Source organism: Lynx rufus, unplaced genomic scaffold (assembly GCF_022079265.1).
Source record: "Lynx rufus isolate CCGP_SWC_20201006 ecotype Redwood Valley unplaced genomic scaffold, mLynRuf1.p SCAF_8, whole genome shotgun sequence".
Classification (NCBI taxonomy): domain Eukaryota; kingdom Metazoa; phylum Chordata; class Mammalia; order Carnivora; family Felidae; genus Lynx; species Lynx rufus.
In genome coordinates, this window is record NW_025814896.1 from 134,280,874 (window position 1) to 134,304,902 (window position 24,029).

A 24,029-nucleotide genomic window follows, 5' to 3' on the forward strand; every position below is an offset into this window, starting at 1 on the left:
CTGGGGGAGAGAACGGGAACATGAATGGGCAGGATAAATGGCTCAGAGATAGTTGTAATGGATTTCATTCACTCAGTGGTACTTGTTTAAGACACAATTCCTCTGTACTCAGTGGATTAAAAAACTCTCTGACTAGTGTACAAATTGTTCAGACACATAACATCACGTCCTATGAACTGAATCAGTGAAAACAACGAGGCTGTTTTCATTTATCTGAAATTGGCGGCATGGATGCTCATGGCCTGTACTTTCACTTCAGAACTCTTACACGAGATGGGGAAAATTCTGATTTGCTCATATAAATACAAACAGATGGTCACAGACACTCTTTAAAAAAAAAAAAAAAAAACAGCCCAATATTCTTTATTTAAACTAACTCAAAAGCTCTGAAATAGTAAGAAATTTATTTCAACTCCCTACCACTCACACCATCTAAAACCACCTAGCAGTCCTCATCTCGTACACTGTCCACAACTAAGCTTGCAGGAACTGCGAAGCCCAGGTAAATATTATCACGGCATTGATCTGTGAAGCACTGATTCCTTCTTGTACATCGACTGCCGTTTGCCTGCCTTTAAAACCAAAGGTGGCATGTGCACAGACACACACACTCAACACCGACTTTTAACATCTTGGTGCCCACACACCAACATGCTAACTTCTTCCTGGCTTGGTCGCCCCAGAGTCGTGCTTAGCATGTAGCTGGCACTCGATAAATCATAACTGAATGAACTGAATGTGCTGCCAGGATAACCTTCTTTTCAGAGACCCCAGAACAGCTCTTCTCCTGCCGTCTCTGTGAACACGTCTGAACCCGTAACTGTCACTGATGAGCACGGCTGTCGATTAGCACTGGTCATTCTATGAATGGAGGTCTCGTATGCTCCTTCATCCAAACAGGGAATTAAAAATAACCGAACTTTAGAGCTGCGGCATTAGAACAACTTCAGTTTATAAGTATTCCTCAACACCTAATGTGCCACCAACCAGCACACAAGCATGGATGTGACTCTGCACCCCACGTATCACAAATGGGCGAGTCCACTTTTAGCAAGAGTTTGAGATGTTGTGGGCTATCACCTCACTGCCGAGAGATGGAAACAAGAGAGTATAAATCTTGGCTTCCGACAACTTTTAATTTTGTTCCTCTTTTTAAAAATTTTTGTTTATATTTTTTCTTAGTTCCACTGGAGTTAACACACAGCACTGTATTAGCTGCAGGTGTATAACACAGTGATCCAACAGTTCCACATACTACTCAGTGCTCATCAAGATAAGTGTACTCTGGATCCCCTTCACCTATTTCACCTGTCCCCCGCCCACCTCCCTCTCCCCTCTGGTCACCACCAGTTTGCTCCCTACAGCTTAGAGCCCGTTTTTTGATTTGTCTTTCTCCCTATGTCCACCATTTTGTTTTGTACATTCCACACGTGAGTGAAATCATATGGTATTTGTCTTTCTCTGACTTATTTCCCTTAGCATTATACTCTCTAGATCCATCCTCGTTGTTGCAAATGACAAGATTTCAGTCCTTTTTATGGCTGAGGCATACTCCTTTGTATCTATCACACACCTTCTTTATCCATTCGTGAATCGATGGACACTTGGGTGGCTTCCATATCTTGGCTATTGTAAATAATGCTGCAATAAACAAGGGGTACATATATCCCTTCCAAGGAGTGTTTTCGTATTCTTTGGGTAAATACCCAGTAGTGCAATTACTGGATCATAGGGTAGTTCTATTTTTAATTTTTTGAGGAACCTCCATACTGTTTTCCAGAGTGGATGCACCAGCATGCGTTCCCACCAGCAGAACAAGAGGGTTCCTTTTTCTCCACATCCTCACCCACACTTGTGTTTCCTGTGTTTGGGATTTTAGCCATTCTGACAGGTGTGAGGTGATAACCGTGGTTTTGAGTTGCATTTCCCTGATGATGAGTGACGGGGAGCACCCTTTCACATGTCTGTTGGCCGTCTGTATATCTGTTCATGGTCTCCTGCCTATTTTTTAATTGCATCATTTGGCTTTGTGTTGCTGAGTAGAAGTTTGTTGTTGTTGTAGAAGTTCTCTATCTATTTTGGATATTACTGGATATGTCATTTGCAAATATCTTCTTCCATTCTGCAGGTTGTCCTTTAGTTTTGTTGACTGTTTCCTTTACTGTGCAGAAGAATCTTTTGTTTTGGTATAGTCCCACTGGTTTATTTTTGCTTTTGTTTCCTTGCCTCAGGAGACATATCCAGAAAGATGTTCTGTGTCTAATGGGCATAACTTTTTAAAAGTTGCTGACCATACTAAAGATAAAAGCAGTACAGAGAAACCCTGAAGAAGCTCCGGGGAACCGTGGGGTCTCCGCACCAGTTCTGCCCCTAAATCCCTTTGTAACCTTAGGCAAGTTGCTTCACCTCTGAAAGCTGGGAGGGAGTGAACTCCACACCCTGTAATGGCACCAGCTAGAACTATCTGTGGCTGTGAACACATGGAACCAGCAGGCTACTGCTTCAAGCTCCAGTGTTCATCTATATCAAATCATTTCACAGCAGCAAGATGATGGGAGGCCATCTCTTTAAAACTTCATAGAAGAATTTTTAAAAGCAAATCGCAGGCTATGGGTTCTTTAAATTTTTTTCTGTAAGAATGATTTATCCTAACTCCCCGGAATATCTGTAATATTATTCTGCAGAGTGTATCTTTCGGAATCTCAATTCAGATGATTGCTATTTAAATGTTCCATTTCTCTTGAACAGACCCTTCCAGAGAGCCATTCAACACTCATTATATTCTCTGCTCTCACAATGCATTTCAAGATATAAAAAGACAACTTATGTTGTCTAAGTATAGACATATAGATCAAAAAAGTTACACGATGGCCAATAAGAACGTGAAACCATCATTAGTTATCAGGGAAATGTAAGTTAAGACCACAATGAAATTCCACTACATGCCCGCTAAAATGGCTGATAATGCCTAGGATGCGAAGGAGCAGGAAACTCTCGCACACTGCCGGTGTTAGTGGAAAATGGCACAACCATTTAGAAAACAGCGTGGCAGTATCTCATAAAGTTACACACTCAACATGTGACACAGCAATTTCCATCCCTAGGTATTTGCCTAAATCTAAAAAATTAAACATGTCCACACGAAGACCACTGTTCACGGCAGCTGTACCCAGAGCAGTCAAAAGCCAGAAAGTGCCCAGATGCCCGTCAACGGCTGAGCTGATAAACGCACTGTGGTACAGTCCTGCCACAGAATATGCCCAGGTGCTATCTGCATGTAATCCCACATTCTTTCAAGTACCTTCCAAAGGCCTTTAATATAAATTTCTCTGGATTTGCTGGTTCCTCGGTCGTTTAAAGTCTAATGCAGTTGCAAGGTCACAGCGGTTGGTTCCAACATCATTGGCCATCCGTCTGCCCTCCCTGACCCCACTGCCCGCTCTCCACAGCAGCACCTGTCAGCGTCTATGCAGTGTGTTAATAATGGCTGTCTTAGCCTCTTTAACAAATGGTGCTGGGAGAACTGGACAGCAACATGCAGAAGGTTGAAACTAGACCACTTCCTCACACCATTTACAAAAATAAACTCAAAATGGATAAAGGACCTAAATGTGAGACAGGAAACCATCAGAACCTTAGAGGAGAAAGCAGGAAAAGACCTCTCTGACCTCAGCCGTAGCAATCTCTTACTCGACACATCCCCAAAGGCAAGGGAACTAAAAGCAAAAGTGAATTACTGGGACCTTATGAAGATAAAAAGCTTCTGCACAGCAAAGGAAACAACCAACAAAACTAAAAGGCAACCAACGGAATGGGAAAAGATATTTGCAAATGACATATCGGACAAAGGGCTAGTATCTAAAATCTATAAAGAGCTCACCAAACTCCACACCCGAAAAACAAATAACCCAGTGAAGAAATGGGCAGAAAACATGAATAGACACTTCTCTAAAGAAGACATCCAGATGGCCAACAGGCACATGAAAAGATGTTCAGCGTCGCTCCTTATCAGGGAAATACAAATCAAAACCACACTCAGGTATCACCTCACGCCAGTCAGAGTGGCCAAAATGAACAAATCAGGAGACTATAGATGCTGGAGAGGATGTGGAGAAACGGGAACCCTCTTGCACTGTTGGTGGGAATGCAAATTGGTGCAGCCGCTCTGGAAAGCAGTGTGGAGGTTCCTCAGAAAATTAAAAATAGACCTACCCTATGACCCAGCAATAGCACTGCTAGGAATCTATCCAAGGGATACAGGAGTACTGATGCATAGGGGCACTTGTACCCCAATGTTCATAGCAGCACTCTCAACAATAGCCAAATTATGGAAAGAGCCTAAATGTCCATCAACTGATGAATGGATAAAGAAATTGTGGTATATATACACAATGGAATACTATGTGGCAATGAGAAAAAATGAAATATGGCCTTTTGTAGCAACGTGGATGGAACTGGAGAGTGTGATGCTAAGTGAAATAAGCCATACAGAGAAAGACAGATACCATATGGTTTCACTCTTATGTGGATCCTGAGAAACTTAACAGGAACCCATGGGGGAGGGGAAGGAAAAAAAAAAAAAAGAGGTTAGAGTGGGAGAGAGCCAAAGCATAAGAGACTGTTAAAAACTGAGAACAAACTGAGGGTTGATGGGGGGTGGGAGGGAGGGGAGGGTGGGTGATGGGTATTGAGGAGGGCACCTGTTGGGATGAGCACTGGGTGTTGTATGGAAACCAATTTGTCAATAAATTTCATATATATATAAAAAAAAAATAATGGCTGTCTTGACACTGAGGATGACTCTACTCCCAGCATTCCCCCAGAGGGACAGTGTTCTGCAGGCTAGACTCTAATAATCTCTACTGGTCAGGGTGTCCCAAGGACACAAAACACTGGTGAAGAAGAAACTTGATGCATTCACATGATAATTTTTGGGGGAAAAAAAAAGTTTGTTTTTTATTTTTTTTTGAGAGAGAGCACATGCATGTGCAAGCAAGCCGGGGGAGGGGCAGAGAGAGAGGGAAACAGAATCCCAAGCAGGGTCGTCACTGTCTGCACAGAGCCTGATGTGGGGCATGATCCCACAAACCATGAGATCATGACCTGAGTCGAAATCAAGAGTCAGACACTTAACCAAATGAGCCACCCAGATGCCCCCAAAAAAGTTTTTTAAGGGAAGGAAAAATGAGAGATGCCGGTGCACACTTTCTGTTCTTCAACTCTCCTCTCAGTTCACAGGGGGGCCATCCCTGGTCCTGTCTGTGCACACACAACCCCCTTTCCTGCCAGTGCCCTTGCCGGATGGGCAGCTGTTACTACCTCTCAGCTACCTCCCCCTGCCATCATTACGGAAGGCATCCCGTTTTCCCCACTGATGTCCTCTTCCCAGCACAAACTGAAGGTCTCTAGGAAAGATGTCTGCCCTCTGAAAGCAAGGGTACTTTCCTCACTTTTCCCTTCACCTCCTCCCAAGGGGCACCGAGTCCTCACGCTCACCAACCGGGATGGGGGAAAGGAAAAATCAGATGAGGTAACGCATTTTTAGTAGAGTACAAAATGCACACTTTCTCTCTAGTTATTAAACCTACAAAACCCACTCAATGGACACTGGTTCCACACCGAGCTTCTCAACTTCTCCACAACCTTGTGCCCAGACCCATGCAGCAAGCCAAACTCAGCCAAGTTTCCAAGCTTTCAGCACCTGCTGGGAGGACAGAGACCCCAGAGACTGCCCTGCGAGGGGCGCAGTGAGGGTGGAAGTTCTCAGGACCTCGGCTCCCGTCTCTATAAAATAAGAGACCCCAGGCACATGTCGGCTCACAGAATAAAGCCCCTTAATGTGACAACTGAAGCTCTTGGCACTCTGACCCCCTTCCTCTTTCCAATGTCCATCTTCACAACCCCTCTGTCAACCCTCCGTACTCCATTCCTATCAGACAGCTCATTCCCCGCAGGAGTGCAGGTTTTCACATTTAGTGGTCCCTTGAGTGGAATGCATTTCTCACCTCCCATCCTTTCTCCAGTTATAACCCTCCAGCCTTCAAGACCTGCCCAGTGCCACCTCGTCTGAAGCCCATCCATCCCCGATGGGCTCCTAAGGTCCTCTGCTCCCACCTCTTTAAGAACATCTACGTTCACCCTGCCTGGTTTTGTAGTTCATTGGTGAAAATTGTCTTCCCCACCAAATCTTTTTTTTTAATCTATTTTTAAAAAGTTTTTTAATGTTTATTTATTTTTGAGAGAGAGAGGGAGAGACAGAGTGTGAGTGATGGAGGGGCAGAGAGAGAGGGAGATAGAGAATCCAAAGCAGGCTCCAGGCTCTGAGCTGTCATCATGGAGCCCAACACGGGGCTCGAACCCACAAACTGCAAGATTATGACCTGAGCCAAAGTCAGACACTTAACCAACTGAGCCACCCAGGTGCCCCTCTTCCCCGTAAGTTGCTTGAGGGTAAGGCCTGTGTCTTCTCTATTTTTGTACCCTTACAATGCTGGCCTCAGTGTGTTGTTCACAAATGGTCTGTAATGGTTGCATTTAATCTCTCAGTCCCCTTACGCCTCCAAACCTACTGTTTGACTCAGTGAAAATTAACAGGAGTTGCAGATTAATAGGAGATCAACATCTCAGAGGCCGAAACACCTCCCCCTCCACCTGGCTCTGATTATAGCTTCTGGGCGCACAGCCCAGGGACACCTGTCCCTCTCTTTTCTTAAGTTTATTTATTTATTTTGAGAGGGAGAGAAAGCACGCACGAAGTGGGGGGAGGAGGGCAGAGAGAGAGAGAGAGAGAGAGAGAGAGAGAGAGGGAGAGAGAGAGAACCCCAAACAAACGGTCAGCAAAGAGCTCAATGTGGGAACTGTGTGACCTGAGCCAAGATGAAGAGTCGGACACGACCGAATGAGCCACCCAGGCGCCCCTACCTGGCCGTCTCCGGCACGTACTGATTTCCACTGTGTTGGATGGTTATTTGTGGACTCAGCTTCAGCGAAACACCACCGGGCTGTATTCTCCTTAGGGGCCAGGCAATGTGTCCTACGTCAGATGTCCACCATGAAATGGGGAAACACTATACGTTCCAAGACTTGGGAAGCGATTAAAAGAGCCAAGGCTCCGATCACTGCACGAGGCATGGGTGTGACATCTTCAACACCACCCTTGGCACCTGGAGCACTAAGCCATCTCTGGGAGTTTAGAAACAACAGTGCAATGACCCTGCTTTACATTTCTTGTTCCTTCCCCTGTGTCCAGCATAATGTCTGTGGTCAAATACCGTCAGCTGCGTTATTAGCAATAATTACCATGTTTGAGGGGCGTCTGGGTGGCTCGGTCGGTTAAGCCTCTGACTTCAGCTCAGGTCATGATCTCACGGCTCGTGGGTTCAAGCCCCGCATTGGGCTCTGTGCTGACAGCTCAGAGCCTGGAGCCTGTTTCAGATTCTGTGTCTCCCTCTCCCTCTGCCCCTCCCCCACTTGGACTTTGTCTCTGTCTCTCTCTGTCTCTCAAAAATGAATAAACATTAAAAAAATAATTACTATGTTTGTAACACACCTTACAGGTAACAGAATTTAATTCAACAAACGTTGTACACCCACTTTGTGTCAGGGTTAAATGTTAAAAGTGCGTTAAATGTTAAATGCACGTTAAATGTTAAAAGTGATGCCGATGAAGGTACAGTATCTGCGGAAAGAAGATCCTGGGTGTCATTTTAGCTTCAGAACAATCCTAGGAGGCAGCTGGGGCAGGTGTTAACTTCCTCATTTTACAGACAACGAAACTGAGGCCAAAGTGATGAGGTAAACTTTCCAAACAAGAAAACGGTCCAGAGGGGAAGAGACCTAATCCCAGACGTGGCCCTGCTCCTGCCAGCACAGCGTGCAGCCTCTAAACGCTGGGAGACGGACCCTGACGTGCCGACACTCCTCCCACCCTAAGCACGACTGGCCCCAAAGGGAAGTCCGGAAACTCGGCAGTCTGTTTTCTGGGCCACCCCTCTCTGACTGAGCCCCTGGGGTATCCTGTGCAGTGTCCCCAAGGAGGTCCTGCCAACCCAGCTCGACCCGGCCATCACGGGAATGCCGCCCAGAAGGGTCATGCTGCCTGAGCACCAGGACGTGGGCAGGGCTTGTGCAGACTCTAGCTCTCGTGGAGGTCCCGGGCTCCGGGGCCACGGCTCCAGCCCCACACACGCTGTGCACAATCCGCGAACACACCAGCACCGCGTTGCTCTATCTGCTAAGGCCCCATACGCCCGTCTGTGTGACAAGTCCCCACGTCATTTCCTTCCCAGGAATATCCGTATGACCTCAGCAAGGTCCTTCCTGTATGTAGACGATCCTGGCAGGCTCTAGGGGAGTGTCTGTGGCAGACAGAGAGCCTTCTGGTCTCCCCTCAAGCCCATCCCCATCTGAGAACCAGGCAGGTCCAAGGGCGTGGCTCAAGTTTAAAAGCATGCAACCCTTCAGACACCACAGTCATCACAGAAATGAAAATTACTATCAGGAAGGCCCTGCCATGCCCTTTGGAGACAAGGGCAGGCTGATGCAGACAGAGAGAGGCTAAGGGGCAGTGCTAAGCCACAGACCCTGGTGCACAGACCAAGTTCCTGCTAAGAGTTCACTCCACATTTAAGGTCCTCTCGGGGTAAAACTTCAAGACTGAAGTTTCACAGCAGAAGAACAAGACATTAAATCCCAGCAGCGTTGTAAGGGGGGAAGAAACCTGGTCTGTGCAATACCCAAGGACCAGCCTGGCTCCACCACTAACTGCTCGCATGGCCCTGGCCGAGGGACAACCTCCCAGGCCCTGTCTAGGCTGGCCTATCTCACGACATGTGATCTGTCCACAGGCATGCTGAAAGGAAGCCTCATTTAGACCTAAAACTCTAGGAGTCTAAAATTCTATATACATGGGGACAGGGTGATTACAAAAGTCAGAAACATCAGTATTTAACATAAATTCTTTCTCTGGATTTGGGGACAGGGAGAATTCCCGGTGAGAGGTGAACGCAATGGCCAGCCTCACTCACAGCCAACACTGAGCCCATGGCAGAGTCAACAACGTGGCAGTGACCACTGGACATAAAACCATGATCGGGGACCAGCTCACTTACCACAAAGAACTTACAACCCAACTGAAATACATAACGGCCAGGGGCGCCTGGGTGGCTCAGCTGGTTAAGCTCAGCTTGGTTTCAGCTCAGGTCATGGTCTCACGGTTTGTGGGTTCGAGCCCCATGTTGGGCTCCGAGCCGACAGTGCAGAGCCTGCTTGGAATTCTCTCTCTCTCTCTCTCTCTCTCTCTCTCTCTCTCTCTCAAAATAAATGAATAGACTTTTAAAAAATTATTTAAAAAAACATATGTACTTGCCATGTCAAGTGGTGTAAGAAAACTTACATAAGGGAATTATCGTTGTATGCGGAATAAACAGCAGGGAAAAGTAAATTCCCACATCCACCCAGCGCCTGTATCTGACACCTTCAGATTGGTGACTGTCATTCTCCTGGTGACCCTCTGAGCGAGATGGGATTATCCTAGTTTTGTAGATGAAGAAACATGCAAACAATTAATTCTTGTTGGATCACCAGCAAGTAGGTAGCGGGAATCAACAAGATATTCTAAAATTTCCCTCATACTTAAAAAATGAAGAGTTCCACATAAATTACCCAGAAAAAAATGACACCAAAAGACAAAATTCAAAAACAAACAAACAAACAAAAAACCCATCTTCGTTGGAATCCCAGGGAAACAAATGTTGTATTTTCCTGTTTTCTTAAATACAGAATGCTGAGCATGATTCTGCCTTGGTACGCAGGATTATTGGCAGAACCAAAGATGGCCTGTCTTGTACATTCTGGAAGATCAGCATGGGATACAGAACCGCTGGCCACCAAGCTGAAAGACCCCACCCTGCTGGGCTTTTATGTATTCTCTCTGCTGCCAGCTGTTCCATCTTCCATCTCGTCACCCACCGTCTGACCTAGACACGAGAGCCGCAGAGCTGAGAGGGCTTTTCTGTTGACTTCCGGAGCCTGGATATGCTCCAGATGGCAGAGGTTGCTAAAAGTCTGACCTCCAGATAAGTGGAGCATAATTATGCTAAGAGCTGGGGGGAGACACATCATAAAGAGGTTATGGGGCGGGGGGAGTGTGTGTGTGTGTGTGTGTGTGTGTGTGTGTGTGTGTGTGCGCGCGCGCGCATGCGCACGCAGGGGAGTGGGGAACAAGGCCAAAGAGTGATAGTTTCCTGGATCAGCCAAGCTTAGCACCAGATTTTAAACCTAAGAACATCAAGTGTAGAGTAAGGAAGAGAGAGACTATTTAAGGACAGGAACTGTTCTCGTGCGTGCACAAAATATAACAGTAATATCTCCCGTTCACTGAACACCTAGTCTGTGCCTGGAGCCCACCTATGTGCTCTGTGAACACAGTCTCAGTTAATTAATGACTTGGTATCATTCCCAAATTTCAGAAAGCTGAGGACCTGACTGAGCTTTTAAGACCAAAGACACGAGCTAGTAAGCAGCACAGGTGGGATCTGAGCCCGGGAATATGAACACGAGTCAAGTTCCTTCCTCCACATCATGTGGCCTTAAAAACCCTTCTAACAGAAGCTGCCAGAAAATGCACAGAGGCACTCAAATCACAAAGCTCAACTATGAACAGAAGGGAGCACATGAGATAATGGGGTCCATGAGAGCACCATCCTATTAGACAGGCAACCTGTTGAAAGGATCGCCTGGTAGAGATGAAAACTGTGGATGGTCTAAGGCTCCCCAGGCATCTGGTGATGTGGCACCATTCCAAGATGGTGCCTCTCTGGCAAAGGGCAAGTAAGTCTCCTTAACTGAGGAGCAGAGAGTTCATCCCCATCAAGATTTCCGGTTGCTGCTTCCCAATGTCAAATCCGTGGAATGTGTGCTATCAAAACTCATGAATAGACAAAACTGCAGTCACACAGAAGATCCTTCTCAATTAAAAATATTACTGCATGATTCTTCCTCAAGCAGGCTTGTGTGGAAGCCATTAATTTCCCAGGAACAAGCCTTTCCTACACTGAGGACTCATCAGGGCTACATGATTTGGATGTGCATTAAAGAATCAAGAGCATTAAGGACAGAAAAGCAAGAAAGGTACTACTTGCTTGTACTACTAAAGATTACTAAATTCTAGACATTTTACAGGTTTTTAAAATTCTGGACCCAGGGGCACCCGGTGGCTCAGTCGGTTAAGCATCCGACTTTGGCTCAGGTCACGATCTCATGGTTCATGAGTTTGAGCCCCACATCGGGCTCTGTGCTAACAGCTCGGAGCCTGGAGCCTGCTTCGGATTCTGTGTCTCCCTCTCTCTCTGCCCCTCCCCCACTTACAATCTGTCCCTCTCTCTCTCTCTCTCTCAAAATAAACATTAAAAAAAATTTTTAATAAAATTCTGGACCCATGGTGAAACCTCACACACAGCTGAATAATTAAACATCGCACACAGTTCACCTGCTCAATACAAGATGGGTTACTAAAAAGTTACATGCCAATCAAAAGTGGGTAAGGTCTGCCTATTTTAAACATCTGGGAGTACGGGGCTTTGAAAAGACTTTACAGAGACCCCCACTCAATTTTTTACGTAAATGGAAAGAGCTGCTCAAAGTCACACAATTCATCAGGGGCAGGACCAAGACCCCTAAATCAGGTGTCCTGGTGCCCAATCCAGAGTTCCTTCACCACCCTAGGGTACACCCCCCACTCCACACACTAAGTGTTAAAGGTTTGATTATATGAAAGCATCAAAGGTGGGGCTCACCTTTCCTGCACGTGGGCCCCAACAACCCAAACAACAACATATTTACGGAGAACCGGTCACATCCCAGGCACTGTTCTGGCCACCAGGGAGCTGGTGGGAAACAAGACAAAATGAGGTCTCTGCTGTCAGAGTGTCGAGCGTCATTCCGGCGGAGACACAGACAATAAACTGATAAATGCACGCTATACATTGCCAGACAGGGACAACTGTGAGGAAGAAGAGAAAGCAGGCTAACACCAGCTCCGCCAGGAAGGGATTTTGTATCTGTTTGCTGATGCATCACAAGCATCCAGGAGCGCTCGGTAACTATTTTTTGACTTCACGAAGGAACACACAGAAAGCAAAGAGTAGTGCTATTTTAGAAAGGGAAATCAGGAAGACGGGAGGTGATATTTCAGCAGTATGTGCAAAAAGGATTTAGAAACTGTGTTACAGAAGGTAACTGCCATCACTTGGAGAAGTGACCAAAAATAAACCGATGACTCATCTTTTAGGGTTTGTTTTCACAGAAAGCGCCACACCTAGCCCAGTAAATGGCCGAGCAGGCCAGTGCCGTGTGAGGGTGGCCCCCATCCCAGGTGTCCCCAGAGCTGCAAGAGCGGCAGCAACCTCGTGCTCCCCAACAAAGACACTACGAGTCTTTCTCAAGCACAGTTCCTGGGATCTCCATTAATTACAGTAATAGTATCATCACCACCTTCTACAGAACCCTGACTGTGTGCAGCATACCACAGGAAGCTTAATGTGCAAGATTACATTTGACCCTCCTGACGATTCCGCAGAGAAACAGGAAGTCACTTGCCTGAGGCCACACCACCATTCAGAGGGAAGAGTGCACATCCAAACCCAGGCCTGGACGATTCAGGTCTTTACCTTCCGCATCACAGTAGGTGATCACTTAATGTCAGCTAAATGCAAATGAACTCAGGTATCACCTTGTAACCATGTACGGCAAGCCTTTATTTCAGCACAAAGGCTAAATAACCAAATCTAAGCCATTCTTTTTTATGATGCCTTTAAAAGGACCTAGTAAGGGGCGCATGGGTGGCTCAGTCGGTTAAGTGCCGGACTCATTTGATTTGGGCTCAGGTCATGACCTCATGGTTCGTGGATTGGAGCCCCACATCAGGCTCCATGGGGCTGGCAGTGTGAAGCTTGCTTGGAATTCTCTGTCCCTCTCACTCTCTCTCTCTGTCCCTTTCCGGATTGCTCTCTCTCTCTCTCTCAAATAAATAAACTTAAAAAAAAGGGGGGGGGACCCAGTGAAAAATGTTTTTCATGTCAAACATTCCAATTATACTGTAAATAAATACACACTAAATCCATCCACTGCTCTTTCTAGAAACACTAATGGGTCCTTGGTAAAGTGTTCAGGGCACAGTCATTAAGCATTGTCTACACTGTGGCACCATCTGAAAGCCCCAGTTCATGATTCTGTCTTCCAACCAAGCAAGTGTCAGAGCCACTGAGGCACAAGAGCTGTGCCACTGAGGCACAAGGCATGGGACATGCCTCAACTTAGTGTGCCATCCCAGGAGCACTGTCACATGCTCTGTGCTGGAAACTATTAGGGTTCTCTGTTCTACTGGCATCATGAAACCCTAGAATCTCATTCAAGGATTTTCAGAGCCCTCTCTGCCTCTCCAGATTACATTCGCCTGATATTCCAAAATCAAGTATTTTAATTTAATCCTAATCTGAATAGCTTCTTAAGGTACTTGACATGTGAAGGCCTAAATATATTCAAATTCTTTTAATGATGAGTTTGTATGAAAGTAATTTTTCTACTAATTCCCAAAAGGAAACTTGGCGCACACATACACACACGCGTGCACACACAAACGCAAATATACACACACACACAGGTCATAAAACCCAACACATGCACACCACCTCTCATTCTGGAGAACAAAATTTGCTGGCTATTGCTACCACGCTATTTCCTAACTACTTGTATCTGTCTCTTACAACTAGACCCTGAGCCCCAGAAGGTCCAGATTCACAGAATTCTCAGCAACCAGCACAATACACAATCAGATTGCTTGATGAGTAAATGAACAAATGAATGAATGAATGAATGCACACCAGAGGGGTCTAGTTATATACCCACTCTGTCGCAAATTAACCTAGATGAAAACAAAACGGGGGGGGGGCACCTGGGTGGCTCAGTCGGTTAAGTGTCTGACTCTTGATCTTGGCTAAGGTCATGATCTCGCGGTACATGAGACTGAGCCCTATGTGGGGCTCTGTGCTGAGTGTGGAGCCTGCTTGGGATAGTTTCTCTCTCTCCCTCCCTATCTGCCCCTCCCCTGCATGCACTCGCTCGCTCGCTCTCTCTCTCTCTCTCTCAAAATAAATAAACTTTAAAAAAAAACAAGCTTTAGCCTCTCAAAGCAGAAATGCTACCTCATTCTCCAACCCATACCCCCCTTCAAAATACAGTATATCTTTGATTTTTCCATCGAACTGGATTTCAAAAGTATTTGAACTAAATTCAACTGCGTGGCATACAGCAAGCAGGTATTTTTAAAAAATCATTATAATAGTTCCTTCTCTGATCTAGTCACATTTCCCATCTGACTTCCTCTGCCAGCTGTGATTGTAATCTATGAACAAAAACGTGCTGTATGAAAAATTTTAAGGCTAGCTAACGGCAACCCATTCCTGTTCTTGGAACCTGAAGTACAAGCTTTTGTCAGTCCATATGCCTTCCCTCCATAAATACCTAAAGCCATCATTCAGATTAAGCCAAAATAAAGAAAGCACACAGGACTGCTTGCACATCCTTTCTGAGAATAAATTTGCTTTTTATGTTATTGGACCTTGGTTCTATCCAGGCAGGAGCTAATGCTCACCAAGGTCTCAAACCTAATGGTTGGAACAACGAAAGGGTCTCCCCGACAGTCCTCACGCAATCATAAGCCACCTCCCCAGTATCATGCTGCCCTACAGAAGGCAATTTTCATCCGTAAACAAGGTAGGAAAAGAAAAGTTGGAGCAGAAAAGCAAACCGAAGAAAAGGGATAAAATGGTGGTCAGCTGGATTCTCTCCCTGAATCTCTGGGGGTGTTACAAGGAGCCACAGGCCTCTGGATCACCTCTTCCTCACGGTGATCTGGCCACCACCTAGCCTCTCCAAAGGCTTCTGCAAGAAGGCTTGGAGAACGAAGCAACACTCTGTTCCAACATTAGACGTTCGCTGTGGGCCAGGCCGGAGGCACATCAAGCGCCCACCACCACTGGACCGCACAGAGCTTGCTGTCGTGCTGGCGTCCAATTTCCCAGAGGCGGAGCCTCCCAGAAGAAACGGCTTATAGACGCCGAAAGCCAGCGGGTTACTGGAAGACCTTCCTACAATGATTCCGCCAGTATTTAACCAGTGCAACCAATGTGCCGGCACTGTGCTAAGTGTCCGAAGGGCAAGTGACAGCCTCGGCAAGGGACAAAACCTATATTCCCGTGTGAGTCCACGTGCAAACCACCAAAGCACCATCTCCTTAAGCTCACTGCACAAACTGAACACTTAACCATTACCATCTGGCCAAATAATCAAGTTTCATTCTAGCGCAAAGCCCAGACCTCTCGCCTCATTCTAAGACAAGAAACACACTGAATGCCTTGAAATAGACATTGTACCTTCATCTTTTTTTTTTAATATGAGAACACTGGAGCTAAAAAGAGCTTGCCCAGAAGTGCAGAGCTACCAAATAGAATGTATCCAATAACAAAGTTCTACTATGCTCCCCTAAAAAATAAAACTTATGTGGACCCTAACATATGCAACCAGAAAACCCTCTGCCCTCTTTTTTTGTCTGCTGAATTCAACCGTTCATCTGTTTTTTGTCTGCTGAATGTCATTCCTTTCTCTTCCCCTCCTTTTCCTTGACTTAGCATAGTGTCGGCACAAAATGGGCGCTTAGTCACCGCTGGCTGAGTTGAAAATATACATGTCGACCACAGGAAAATTACGGTATATATTTTTTGCTGAGGCATGAGCATGTACTCAAATCAATCAATTTCATGTTCACGGGTGTATGTATATACTCAACTCTGACTACACAGAAAGAACTCATAACCATAGTTACGGCTTGGCATACAACGTGGCTAAAGGGCGATGGCTTCCCAGAAAACCTTCCACTGAAAAGTATCAGGAAAAGAAAGAATTAATGCTTTACATGCATATCAAGTCAACCAAATTCTGCAAAACCATTGCGTAATAGCAATAAAATATCTTCCTGAACATAAGCTGAACTAAGAAGAAGATTATTGTTCTAACAGATAAATATATGAACTAATAATATTTAGCTTGGGAATATATTTTTGTACTCATCCTGATATTCGGGACTGTGAAGATGAACTGTGAAAATCTTGTCTACATCTTGTTTTAGGACATGGTCTAGTTTTTCATCCTGACCGAATTCCTGTCCCGTTAAACCACCCCCAAAGTGGCAATGCAGGGAAAATAACTCAACTGGGAAACAGAAGATCTCAATTCAAAATCCAGCCGTGCTGCTCATCAGCTGTGTGGTCTTGGGAAAGTCACATAAACCTCTCTATCGGTATCTTCACCTACAGAAATGAGGTATGAGTCAGATGGATCGAAAGGGCTGACACAGCAAATAGTGTTCAGGCAATGTCAGGTGAAAGGAAATTTACTTCTCTTACCTGCAGGAAGCAGGACCTCAATTTCCTCATTTGTAAAATGCAGGAAATGGCACCTATGCCTTTGGGGTGCTGTGAGAACTAAGAGGTCCTATTGTCTGGCATAGAATAAAAGCCACAGAAGGGTTTGTTGTTATTCTCTCCCACATAGACACATGGCTTCACTCCACCCCAATACACAATGAAATTGTAAAAAGGTTAACACAGTTATACTTAAACAGATCAGACCCTACAAGAAAGAATGGCTGTGTAGAGTCACTGCTGTTAAAACTCTGAATGTACTATGAAATTATGAAGTGCAGAACAGCTAATCCCCAAATCCCAATATGATGACACAAAATCTGTGCTTACCCTACACAGAAGGCTTCCGTACCAAAGGGTATCACAGCCTTAGAAATGTAATGTAATTCACCACATTAACAAGCTAAAAAAGGAAAACCATATGGTCATTTCAATCGATGCAGAAAAAGCATCTGACAAAATTAAACAGTCATTCGTGAGGGAAACTCTCAGCAAACCAGAAATAGCGGAGAACCTGATAAAGGGCTTTATATCAAACACCTGCAGCTACTGCCATCCTTAACAGCGGAAGGCTGAATGCTTTCGCCTTAGGATCAGGAACCAGGCAAGGATGTCCACCCTCCCCGCGACTACCCAACGTTACCCTACCAGAGGCCTGGGATGTGCAGTAAAGCAAGAGAAATAAATGGAAGACAAACGGACTGGAAAGAATAAGGTAAAACTTGTAATTCACAGACGACATGATCATCTATGTAGAAAATGCTAAGGAATCTACCAAAAAAAAAAAAAATAGGGCACTAGAACCATCAGTAAGTTAGCTTAAAGCAGGAGGAAACCTTTTGGGGTGACGGAAGTGACCAGATGACTGCACACTTGTCGGAGTTCATCAAATTGTATCCTTAAAATCAGTAAGTTTTACTATATGTACATCACACCACAATAATAGATACACACCATCACAATATAATGACCAAAACAGGAAACAATACTGGACCACTCCTCACTCACAGGCTGCAGTCTTGCTGTCCCTCCTGTTACACACACACACACACACACACACACACACACACACACACACACACCCCTGTGCTTACATCTGAAATACTTGAAGCTTTGTGGTTTCCCCATCTCAAGCAGGGAATTTCTGACTTGTAAATCAGAAAAGCCTTTGAGAAGGACATTTTCAGTGATACAGAACTGAAACAGCTCACACACGAGGGGGGATACAGTGACCAGGATTCTGCACAGTCTGGTCAGACCACGTTCTGTAAAATGAACGTGGCTGCAGCCACTAACGCTGGGCACAAAGGACACCTGTTTACGAAACCCTAGAACATGAGAACTGAGACGAGAGCCCCCCAGTCTCTCCCTGGTGCTACCGACGAGAAAACTGAGGCTCCAGGAAGAAGCAGTGACTTGCTTGTAGAACACAGAAGTTTCTACCAAAGACCAGAAGGATAACATGCTCTTTGGTTTAAGGCAGAACCTTAATTAAGAAATAAGTCAATGCACCCTCAGAAGAAAATAGACACCTTTTATCTGATGTGGGAAAGGAGAATAAGCAAGAGAAAAGAGAATTTTAACTATGCTGGAAATAAATTATAGTTCAAATTTCAAAGGCAGGGCATTTTTTTTTTAAAGTAAAAAATATGGGGCCCCTGGGTGGCTCAGTCCAGCTCTTGATTTCACTCGGGTCATGATCCCAGGGTCATGGGATTGAGCCCTGCATAGGGCTCTGTGCAGAGCATGGCACCTGCTTGGGATTCTCTCTCCCCCTCCCCCACTCTCACGCACACACATGCACCCGAGTGTTCACTCTCTCAAAAAAAAAAGTAAAATGCAATGAATGCATCGTGTAGCTCACACACACAGATACACACACACACACACACACACACACACACACACACACACACACTCCTACACATACCCACATGCAATAACAGGGTAATAGGTTGTTTTATTTTTTTAATTCTATCAATCTTTCACTTTCCCTTTGAGCCTCCAGTGGAAAGTTTTCCTATGTTTATAGATAACTAAACTGAGATTGTTTAATACAGATAATTATAAAAAGTCAAGTGAAGCTCTTTAAAGGAGTACTAAGGTAGTTTTTAATTTTATTAATCTTCACTTCATAAAAGGCTTCAAAATACACCCCAAAAGGAGGTCATCTGGCATATGCACAGCACAAGGTTAAAAAATAATACAAGCAGAGATGAAACATGTCAGGAGTCTAAGAGGATCAGCATTTTAATGCAACTCTTTGAAGATCTCCGTTGACTTAATACATCCGAGTGCCCTGAAATCACGATCCTTACTTCACGGTGCTTAATTAAGCTTCAGCTTAGGATGATTTCTCTATCACCTTCATCCTGTCCAACTTTAAAGAAACAGGCCCACCAAGACCTTCCCTCCTTCCACCGGGAAACTGGGGCCCAGGAGCAGTGAGGGTGCAGAGGACTCCCCCCTGCACCGGCCAAGCCTCCCATTACTTGACAACCTGCTAGCCCAGGAGCGGTCAGCGCGGCACCAGTGACGCCAGGGAGGGCACCTGCAGGACATTTAGCAGCACCCCTGGCCCCCCACCCACTGGATGCCAGCGGCACCCCTTCCCCCAGCACCAAACACATCCCTGGACCTTGCCAAAAGTCCCAGGGAGGACAAACCGCCCAGGCTGAGCAGCTCTGCTCGAGCCTAATCCACCTGCCCCACCACCATTCAAGGGCGGCATCACCAGCCTCACCCTCCGGCAGAGTTCTCCGGGCACCACCAGCACAGCCACCCCCAGGGGTCCGCATCGCTGGCAAGACGGCCTGCCCAGCTTTTTAAATGTTCCCACCGCTGTGCCACCGGGCCGGCCCCACACCGCAGCAGCCAGCCTCTCCTGCACCGTCTGAAGCACCCCCCGGCCTCCACCCGTCCCCCGCGCCTGCCCTTCCCACGGCTCGAGTGCTCCCTCTGATTTTTCTATTATTTCACTCCCTAATGTATCAAGCTTTCCAATCAGCCTGCCAAAAGGCCTCGGGCTATACAAAAGAGAGCCACTGCGTGATGATTTAAAACATCCGGCCTCTGTTAGAATGAGCAAGGCCTGTAATGAAAACTGAAATAACAGCAAGCTACGGTAAAACGAGACCGTCCAAAGGGAAGAGCCCTCGGTGTGCAGTGTGCGCCCTCCGTCTGCCCTGAGAGGCCAGGCCTCCTTTGCTACTTCTTACAATAGGCTCTGAAAGCAGCTCTGACCAGGGGCGCTGGCACGGACTCCATCGCGGCCACCGCGCTGCACACGAAGACGGGCCATCTGTTTGGTTCAAAAGGTCATCTAACTCAGTCAGGTTCAGCACTCCAGGCCCCATCTCTAATTTGATTAACCCCATCATTAGTCACCGTGTAGCCACACGCAGCTCCCTGCCCACAACACGAGAGGGAAAACTCCAGTGGGCGCAGATCGGGTCCAGGCAGTGACGCAGCACATCTGGAGACCCTCGCCTCACGGGGGGAGCGGGCGGGTGGGCGCTGTGGGGGTTCCCGGGGGAAGCAGAGAAGCAGAGGCATCTCACCACTCATTGTCAGGAGCACGCTTCACAACGTTCCGAAATGTCTCTCTCATAACACTTCCCCAAACAGGAAGTGTCCAATCGGTGAGTCATGAAAAATAGCATATTTCTACAAATCCACTGGAAGGAAGGTGTGGGAGAAAATTTCTAAACGGAGAGAACAAAAAGGCAATATGCAAAGCTAATTAAGCATTCAAAAGGCAGGAAGTAGGGTGGCTGAGCCCTCGGTGACCTGACCTCACAGTGGCTGCCCAGCCTTTCATCCCCCCCGCACCACTCAAGAGGGCAGCCCAACAAACCCATCTTCCTGTACCTTGTCATACTCACCCATCTGGTCGAACCCTGGCTACTTAACCAGTAAGAGCCCCAGCTTCTGGAGCTACCCAATGGGGAGTCAGCTTCCCGACGTGCCTTGGCAGGCCTCCCCTGCTCCTTCACAAGGGTATCCTAGTGCTCCCAGAAATAATCTGTTCTCAGTGCCCTGTAAGGGCCCTCAGCACCTGCTACCTTGCATTAGTATAATTTGTGCCCCATCTCCTCTCCCTCCACTAGGCAACAGCAGCACCTGTCGCCTTGAGCCCTCTCCGGTGGGACCCGCTCTGGGCTAAACGTCCTCTGTGAGTTTTCTCACTGAATTCCCACACCGACCCTGTGCCCAGGCAGTGTTGTTACCAGCTCTCCCGTTTTACGGATTTAGGAGGCTCAAGCTAGAAAGCTGACAGGCAGATAGATAGTATCAGTGATGAGAGCACGAACTTAAGAGCCTGAGCGCCCGGGATTGAAATTCTGGCTTTACTCTGCCCTGCCCAGCTCAGCGATCCTGGGAAAGCTACTTAATCTCTGTGTCCCGGTTTCCTCTTCTTTGAATACGGATGACAACAGTCCCTACCCACAGAGTTGTCATAAGGATTAAATACATCTAACCTTTGGTAAGCACTTAGTGCCTGGCACATAGTAAGTGTTATGGAAGTGTTTGTTAAATAAAAGTCAGTCAGCCTACCTGCCCAAGGGCATACAAGTATTAGCCCGCTGAAATCACTGAGTCCAGATCCAACTGGCTTCACTTTTTTTTTTTTTTTTTTAATTTTAGAGAGAGAGCGTGCAACTGAGATGGGGAGAAGGGCAGAGGGAGAGAGAGAATCAAACAGGCTCCACACTCAGTGCCGAGCCCAATCCTGGGATTGATCCCATAACCCTGGGATCATGACCTGAGCTGAAATCAAGAGTCAGATGCTCGGGGCGCCTGGGTGGCGCAGTCGGTTAAGCGTCCGACTTCAGCCAGGTCACGATCTCGCGGTCCGTGAGTTCGAGCCCCGCGTCAGGCTCTGGGCTGATGGCTCAGAGCCTGGAGCCTGTTTCTGATTCTGTGTCTCCCTCTCTCTCTGCCCCTCCCCCGTTCATGCTCTGTCTCTCTCTGTCCCAAAAATAAATAAATGTTGAAAAAAAAAATTTATAAAAAAAAAAAAAAAAAGAGTCAGATGCTCAACCGAATGGGCCATCCAGGCACCCCAAGATCCAACTAGCTTCAAAGCACATGCTCTAATCATTGCATGGGCTGAGGAATAACGTAAGTTCCTCCCGGGACCTGACCATTTCTCATTCACCCCTGTGCTCCTGCAGAGCATATTGGTCCCAGGCCACCACGCAAGTTTTAGGAATGTTACTAAAGAGTGAGATCTGAAGAATTTATAACAAGCTGTCTCTGAAAAGAGATTATAAACACTAAAGAACTACCAGGACCTGCAAAAGAAAAACATACCAAAAGCACAAAAGCCTCTCATCAAGGTAACTTTATAATCTGGACATCCATTCTGACTACCCTTATTTTGGAGACCCTGACATTAACAAATAAGACAATGCTACAAACAGGAAAACAGGGTGACAGGGCAGGAGGTAATCATGGCTTCTCAATTCCTTCACTATGTGATAGACTCTTGTAGTCCTAACATAATAGCTGCTTTCACTATAATTGTCACATGGACATGGATCGCCATCACTAAAGCAACCCCCGGGGGTTAATCTCCCAGCCATTGTGGATGATAATTAGATGACTCACGCAATTTCAAAGCCACGTCTCTGAATCTCTCTACTGTAGAACTACTTTGGTCCCACTGAGTAAAAAACTAAATAAATAAAAAATACGGAGCACAGACTGGCAGCACTCTCCATTCCTAACCGCAGCAATTTGGAAAGACACAGTTAATCCTTGGAGCCCTGCTGGAAGGGAACAGGACTGGCCTGCTACACATCTAACCCTGGAATCCCCTCCTCCAGAGTGGGGGTTCTACATAAGTCACAAGTGCGGTTCCCACAGCACTAAGCCATTCAGACGTGTTCTTACTGTTTCAAGGGATCTATACTCACTAATTCAACTTTTCAAACACTACCCTCTTAGTCTCTTCTCTGTGGCCAGAGAAATGAGACTTTTATGACCCAGCAACACCACCATTTCTGGAACACCATGCATCACTCTTTACAATCTAAGCTGTACCTGCTGGCAAGTTTTACCCATTCAGCAAACATGTATTATGCATCAGGCACAATTCTAGGCACTGGGGATGCATCATGAGATGAGAGAGTCAAAGATTCCCCCATGAGGCTTACAATCTAATGTGGGGGTGGGGAAGACAGAAATTAAAACCATAACAAGAATGTACTGGGTTAGGAGAGAGCAAGTGCTGTGGGAGGAAAGGGAAGGCCAGGGAACCGGTGTAAATGGTGCTCAGTGCAGGTCTCTTGAGAAGGTGATGTTTGAAAGAGGTGAAAGGAGGGGCGCCTGGGTGGCTCAGTCGGTTGGGCGTCCGACTTCGGCTCAAGTCATGATCTCTCGTGGTTTGTGGGTTCGAGCCCCGCATCGGGCTGTGTGCTGACAGCTCGGAGCCTGGAGCCTGTTTCCGATTCTGTGTCTCCCTCTCTCTCTGACCCTCCCCTGTTCATGCTCTGTCTCTCTCTGTCTCAAAAATAAATAAACGTTAAAAAAAGAAAGAAAGAAAGAAAGAAAGAAAGAAAGAAAGAAAGAAAGAAAGAAAGAAAGAAAGAAAGAAAGAAAGAAAAAGGTGAAAGGAGTGAACCACATGGATCTCCCGGCAGGAGAGAAGACAGTTCCAGGCAGAAGGAACAGCCACAGCAAGAGTTCTGAAGCTGAAGAATGCTGATGTGTGTGCACGGCAGCCGGGAGGCAGCGTGGCTGGAGCAGAGGAGGGCAGGGGCATTTAGGTCGGAGAAGACAGTGTAGGGACCCTCATCAAGGGCATTCCCTCTTGGGGAAAATGAGGGTGGTATTGACAGAACACCAGCAACCTTGACTCCTTAGCAAGTGCTTCCTAAGTGCAGGACCTCAGACAAATAAGCCAGGTCTCTGTGCTCGAGCAGGTCATGGTCTGATGGAGACAGGTGGGTACAAGGTGACAGTACGCGTGCTGATCGCCAGCCCTGACAGAGGTGCCACAGAGGCTGTGGAAAGCCAGGTGGAGGGCCTGACACAGCTTCCCAAGATGCTCCAGCTGAACTTTACACAACAGGCAGAGACAAGATGAGGAGGAAGGGAGTCTACCGGCAGAGTAAGAACATTCACAAAAAGACAGTGACACGGGGCAGGGTGACGTGTTGACTGTGGCTGGTGGGCAGAACGGGGATGGGCCGGGGAGGCAGGCAGGGCCAGAAGCTGCTCATTAGCCAGAAAGCAAAGGCAGCCACAGCGAGTTTTAAGCTCCAAAGTCAAAGGCCAAGTCTTGGTTTTAGGATGGTCACCGTGACTGCAGCAGGCACAGGGGCTGCTGGGCAGGTACACACTGCAGTTGGAGGAACGGAGGAGGAGTCCGAGCGAGAACAATGAGAGGACTAGTTAACCAACTAGAGGCCAGCCAGGCTGAGGCACCGAGCGTTTCCCAAGGGAGCACTCATCCACTTCAGACGGGGCCGGGTGCTGCCCTCTGACTCCCACCTGAAGCAGGAAGGGGCAAGGCTGCTAGAAGATGGACAGAAGCCAAGCCCT

General features: G+C 46.7%; 1 protein-coding gene across 1 annotated transcript in view; it reads right to left on the minus strand.

Moving 5' to 3' along the window:
- ASAP2 (ArfGAP with SH3 domain, ankyrin repeat and PH domain 2) overlaps nucleotides 1-19,894 on the minus strand; it is a 146,216-nt gene extending 126,322 nt beyond the window's left edge. Inside the window, exon 1 of the mRNA XM_047068041.1 lies at nucleotides 19,866-19,894. The gene's annotated coding sequence lies outside the window, so the exon portion shown is untranslated. The remainder of the gene's footprint in view (nucleotides 1-19,865) is intronic.
- Between the last annotated feature and the right edge of the window lie 4,135 nt (nucleotides 19,895-24,029).